Source organism: Pecten maximus, chromosome 13 (genome assembly GCF_902652985.1).
Source record: "Pecten maximus chromosome 13, xPecMax1.1, whole genome shotgun sequence".
Taxonomy (NCBI): Eukaryota; Metazoa; Mollusca; class Bivalvia; order Pectinida; family Pectinidae; genus Pecten; species Pecten maximus.
The window spans coordinates 16242643-16249617 of record NC_047027.1 but is presented as its reverse complement, the minus strand read 5'-3'; positions in this window follow the sequence as shown (position 1 = coordinate 16249617).

The window sequence follows — 6975 nt, the reverse complement described above, 5'->3', positions numbered from 1 at the left end:
GACAAAGAAGAAAATAAACAATTGGCCTTGCTTGTATATTTTATACAACAGCTGTATCCACTTTAATAGTGTCATTACGTGTTATAGAAAATATCAGTTTTCCTTTGCAGTCTTATCAGGGACAGCTGTTGAAACAGTCCAATAACGTAGTTTAAGATATAGTATTTGGCTACCGGTTAACATGTTTAGTTCAAATCAAATCTGTTTATGGGTGTGTATTAGGTACAACCGCAGCGTCGCACGTAACGTGATTTAACTAACACCAAATTTGGTCATGGATATGTACTACATAATGTTTCTGCGGTTCATGCAAGGCGATTAAAATGATATCATTTTTTTGGTATAAATGTAAAGTTTCCGCAGCGCGGTTAAAATCTAGCTTAGTTGTTTATGTTTGCATAAAGAACAGCTGCAGCAATTTATTATTAAGGAGATGAACAAGAGTTTTGGCATTAAACATTGACTACAATAAATTATTAGTAATCAACAATTTGTTTGCATTACAGCCATGAAGTACCTTAATTGGCTAATTATAATGACACGAACAAATTCCGACGGGGGATTTCTCTCCAGTATCTTAATCCGACGGCGAATATCAGTACACAGGCTTTCATATGATTTTCATTCAAATATCAAATATTTGTAATCTATATGACACATGATTTCAATTATTTCCAGATAATCCTAGATTCACCTAGTTATCGGAAGATTCTGGTGTTTTACATTTGATCCAGGGACTTCTTACCCGTTGACGTTTAGGCGTATTTTTGTAGGCGTAATAAAGCTTTTAAGTTTTGGAGTTAACGAAATTGAATTTAACCCTCTTTTGGTGCGTTTCCGATTCAAATTGTTGTATACAGTTTTTTAGTTTAATGAACCAATTGAAGAACTGAATATGGACTTGCTCAAAAATAAGGGAAATCCTGTTTGTGATACATTTCCAACAGAAAAAAAACGTGTAAAATATTGTCAACTGATAAAATTGCAGAAGAGTTTTAGCACTACAGTACTTACAGTACTTTGATTTAGTTTGTTGGCAGTTTCGCTAATTCTGAACAATATCATAAGTGGAATTGAGCTTCGTAAGATCGATAGCAACTGGACCTATTCAGTTTTCAGTTAGACTTATTACATTTTGGAAACTGAGCCCTGAACACGTCTGAAGGTTACGAGTCCATAACTTCCACATATTTATTACGGCGTTATTACTATAGTGACGGGGGCCGCGGTGGGCGAGTGGTTAAGGTGTCCCGACACTTTATCACTAGCCCTCTACCTCTGGGTTGCGAGTTCGAAACCTACGTGGGGCAGTTGCCAGGTACTGACCGTAGGCCGTTGATTTTTTCTCCGGGTACTCCGGCTTTTCTCCACCTCCAAAACCTGACACGTCCTTAAATGACCATGGCTGTTAATAGGACGTTAAACAAAAACAAACCAACCTTTAATGACGTCATAATTGTCACGTCGGCGATAACGAAAGATGGATGTTAAAAAGGCGGTTCCGTCTTTAACGATAATAATTTGTTCATTCATCGTAGGAACACAATTCCTGGATATAGTCTTTGAAAATCGTTGTCAAATGTAAATATAAGCATTAAACTGCTTTCATTTGGAAGTTATGGGCTGATGAATGCCAACTGGATAAAGACAACTTCAACATGATGCGCTAGCGCGCTTTATTAAATTTGACTTTGTCCAGTTGGCATTCATGAGCCCATAACTTACAAATGAAAGCAGTTCAATGCTTAAGTATCACACAGTCGCGACTTTGTGTACTGATATTCGCCGTCGGATTCAGATACGAGAGAGAGATTTTCCCCGTCGGACTTTTCCGTGCCATTATAATTAGCCAATTACGGTACTTTATAGCTGTAATCCAAACAAATCATTGAGGACTAATAGTTTATTGCAGTCAATGTTTAATGCCAAAACTCTGTCCATCGTGTTTTGATCGCGATTATTGGGTATTTTGGACAAAAATCATAGCAAATTCTTCGTTTGACAGAAGGGCAGCCGGATAATATTGAGCATAAATCAAACACGGCAAGTTTATGAGATTAACGAATTACTGATATGTATAAATGAAAAAGCGTAACATTAGTATGTTAAAATGCCATGTATCACTATAAAACATACCCCAGCCATGTCCTTACGCCCTTCGGGTAGATACTCCCCGTCGGATTTGTAAATTCCGGTATCACCCGGTGATCCTTGCATGAACAAGTTTGTTTGAACTTCCTACAACCATCATTATTTGTTTGAACCAACTAATAACATAAAAAGTCTATATAACGTACAATCAAGTTGGTGTGTTCATAATGCTGACTAATTATTTTTTATAAAAAGTATCTCTTATAGCGTGCGAATAAAATAAAGCTCGAGTTATGGTTTCGAGAACGGAACTTGGAACATTCGGCATATTTCCGAAGATTGCCAGAAATTAACCGAGATGTTGCGATTGCATTTGGACGGAAAGTACCGACAGTTCCCGGTTGCAGAATCGGTATGTCGAAAATTACCGATAGTTATAACGACTGTCAAAGGTCATGTCATATAAGGTCACATTTTCGTAATTAAACGGCGAAACGTTTATCACCATATTTTTATGTTGTACATTGGCATACTAGCTAGCTTCGCTCTTTTCAGGCATTGCCTGTTTCATATTATTGCTGTTGATGTCATCCTTGACACCCGTCCTTATGTATCCCTGCTGTTGATGTCATTCTAGACACCCGTCCTTATATATAACCCTGCTGTTGATGTCATCCTAGGCACCCGTCCTTATATAACCCTGCTGTTGATGTCATCCTAGACACCCGTCCTTATAAAACCCTGCTGTTGATGTTTATCTAGACACCCGTCCTTATATATAACCCTGCTGTTGATGTCATCCTAGACACCCGTACTTATAAAACCCTGCTGTTCATGTGTTCCTAGACACCCGTCCTTATAAAACCCTGCTGTTGATGTTTATCTAGACACCCGTCCTTATATATAACCCTGCTGTTGATGTCATCCTAGACACCCGTACTTATAAAACCCTGCTGTTCATGTGTTCCTAGACACCCATCCTTATATATAACCCTGTTGTTGATGTCATCCTAGACACCCGTCCTTATATAACCCTGCTGTTGTTGTCCTCTAGACACCCGTCCTTATGTAACCCTGCTGTTGATGTCATCCTAGACACCCGTCCTTATAAAACCCTGCTGTTGATGTTTACCTAGACACCCGTCCTTATATATAACCCTGTTGTTGATGTCATCCTAGACACCCGTCCTTATATAACCCTGCTGTTGTTGTCCTCTAGACAACCGTCCTTATATGTAACCCTGCTGTTGATGTCATCCTAGACACCCGTCCTTATATGTAACCCTGCTGTTGATGTCACCCTAGACACCCGTCCTTATATATAACCCTGTTGTTGATGTCATCCTAGACACCCGTCCTTATATAATCCTGCTGTTGTTGTCCTCTAGACAACCGTCCTTATATAACCCTGCTGTTGATGTCATCCTAGACACCCGTCCTTATATGTAACCCTGTTGTTGATGTCTACCTAGACATCCGTCCTTATATATAACCTTGCTGTTGATGTCATCCTAGACACCCGTCCTTATATAATCCTGCTGTTGTTGTCCTCTAGACAACCGTCCTTATATAACCCTGCTGTTGATGTCATCCTAGACACCCGTCCTTATATATAACCCTGTTGTTGATGTCATCCTAGACACCCGTCCTTACATGTAACCCTGTTGTTGATGTCTACCTAGACACCCGTCCTTATATATAACCTTGCTGTTGATGTCATCCTAGACACCCGTCCTTATATATAACCCTGTTGTTGATGTAATCCTAGACACTCGTCTTTATATAATCCTGCTGTGGATGTCTTCCTAGACAGACGTCCTTATATATAACCCTGCAGTCGATGTCTTCCAAGACACCCGTCCTTATATATAACCCTGTAGCTGATGTCTTCTAGACACCCATCTTAGATACTCCCTTATTGTCTTAGATACACCCTTATTGTCTAAGATACACCTTATCGTCTAAGATATACCCTTATCGTCTCAGATACTCCCTTATTGTCTAAGATAACCCTTATTGTCTTAGATACACCCTTATCGTCTTAGATAACCTTTATCGTCTTAGCTACACCCTTATTGTCTTAGATATACCCTTATCGTCTCAGATATACTCTGATCGTCTCAGATATACTCTGATCGTCTTAGATACTCCCTTATTGTCTAAGATTCACCCTTATCGTCTTATATACACCCTTATCGTCTCAGATACTCCCTAATCGTCTTAGATAACCCTTATCGTCTCAGATACCCCCTTATCGTCTTAGATAACCCTTATCGTCTTAGATAACCCTTATCGTCTCATATAACCCTTATCGTCTTAGATACACCCTTATCGTCTTAGATACACCCTTATCGTCTTAGATACACCCTTATCGTCTTAGATACACCCTTATTGTCTTAGATAACCCTTATCGTCTCAGATACCCCCTTATTGTCGAAGATACACCCTTATCGTCTCATGTACACCCTTATTGTCTAAGATACTCCCTAATCGTCTTAGATAACCCTTATCGTCTCAGATACTCCCTAATCGTCTCAGATACTCCCTTATCGTCTAAGATTCACCCTTATCGTCTTATATACACCCTTATCGTCTCAGATACTCCCTAATCGTCTTAGATAACCCTTATCGTCTCAGATACCCCCTTATCGTCTTAGATAACCCTTATCGTCTTAGATAACCCTTATCGTCTCATATAACCCTTATCGTCTTAGATACACCCTTATCGTCTTAGATACACCCTTATCGTCTTAGATACACCCTTATCGTCTTAGATACACCCTTATTGTCTTAGATAACCCTTATCGTCTCAGATACCCCCTTATTGTCGAAGATACACCCTTATCGTCTCATGTACACCCTTATTGTCTAAGATACTCCCTAATCGTCTTAGATAACCCTTATCGTCTCAGATACTCCCTAATCGTCTCAGATACTCCCTTATCGTCTTAGATACACCCTTATCGTCTTAGATAACCCTTATTGTCTTAGATACACCCTTACCGTCTTAGATAACCCTTATCGTCTCAGATACCCCCTTATTGTCTAAGATACACCCTTATCGTCTCATGTACACCCTTATTGTCTAAGATACTCCCTTATCGTCTTAGATAACCCTTATCGTCTCAGATACACCCTTATCGTCTTAGATATTCCCTTATTGTCTTATATACACCCTTATCGTCTTAGATAACCCTTATCGTCTCAGATACACCCTTATCGTCTTATATACACCCTTATCGTCTTAGATAACCTTATCGTCTCAGATACACCCTTATCATCTTAGATACACCCTTATTGTCTAAGATACTCCCTTATCGTCTTAGATAACCCTTATCGTCTCATATACACCCTTATCGTCTTAGATAACCTTTATCGTCTTAGCTACACCCCTATTGTCTTAGATAACCATTATCGTCTTAGATACACCCTTATCGTCTCAGATACACCCTTATCGTCTTAGATAACCCTTATCGTCTTAGATAACCCTTATTGTCTTAGATACTCCCTTATTGTCTTAGATACCCCCTTATTGTCTAAGATAATCCTTATCGTCTCATATACACCCTTATCGTCTCATATACACCCTTATCGTCTTAGATACACCCTTATCGTCTTAGATACATCCTTATCGTCTCAGATACATCCTTATTGTCTCAGATAACCCTTATTGTCTTAGATAACCCTTATCGTCTTAGATACACTCTGATCGTCTTAGATAACCCTTATCGTCTAAGATAACCCTTATCGTCTCAGATACATCCTTATCGTCTCAGATGCATCCTTATTGTCTTAGATACACTCTTATCGTCTTAGATACACCCTTATCGTCTTAGATACATCCTTATCGTCTCAGATACATCCTTATTGTCTCAGATAACCCTTATCGTCTTAGATACACCCTTATCGTCTTAGATAACCTTTATCGTCTTAGATAACCCTTATCGTCTTAGATAACCCTTATCGTCTTAGATAACCCTTATCGTATCAGATACACCCTTATCATCTTAGATAACCTTTATCGTCTTAGATACTCCCTTATCGTCTTAGATACACCCTTATCGTCTTAGATACACTATTATCGTCTTAGATACTCCCTTATCGTCTTAGATACACCCTTATCGTCTTAGATACACCCTTATTGTCTTAGATACACCCTTATCGACTTAGATACACTCTTATCGTCTTAAATACACCCTTATCGTCTTAGATAACCCTTATCGTCTCAGATACACCCTTATTGTCTTAGATACTCCCTTATCGTCTCAGATACACCCTTATCGTCTCAGATAACTCTGATCGTCTTTGATAAAAACACATATCGTGTCAGATAAATTATTTTCATCTTAGATACTCACTTATCGTTAAGCCCTCATTCTGAGAACGTGTATGAACCCGGATTCGACCTAGATTTTCTTTATGAAGAAGATGCCTGACCTTCCGGAACACCTGGGCCCAGTTGTTCCGGAAGGTGATTAGCTTATTCACTTGATTAATGAAAAAAAAAATCTCCTTTTCAGCAAAACATGTGTGTGTGTGTTTTCCTTATTTTCCAGGTAGTAGAAAACGGGAGAGTGAAATAAAGACATAGTCACGTATTCGAATTTGTAATCACTGTATCTGGGCACTTATGTTTCCTTCGTAAATAAGACTCAGCTTATACGTACAGGTCAATAAAATGTAGGCTGTAATGACTATTGAAAATCATGTAAAATAATTATATTCTAGATAAAATAAAATACATGTACCGATTTAACATCAAATGTGTATTTAATCCATATACACGTACAATATATACATGTTAATTTTTAAAACATCCCACGTAAAAATGAAATGAAAAAACGGAAGTTGTGATTCTTACCGGAACTTCCCGACAATTTCCTG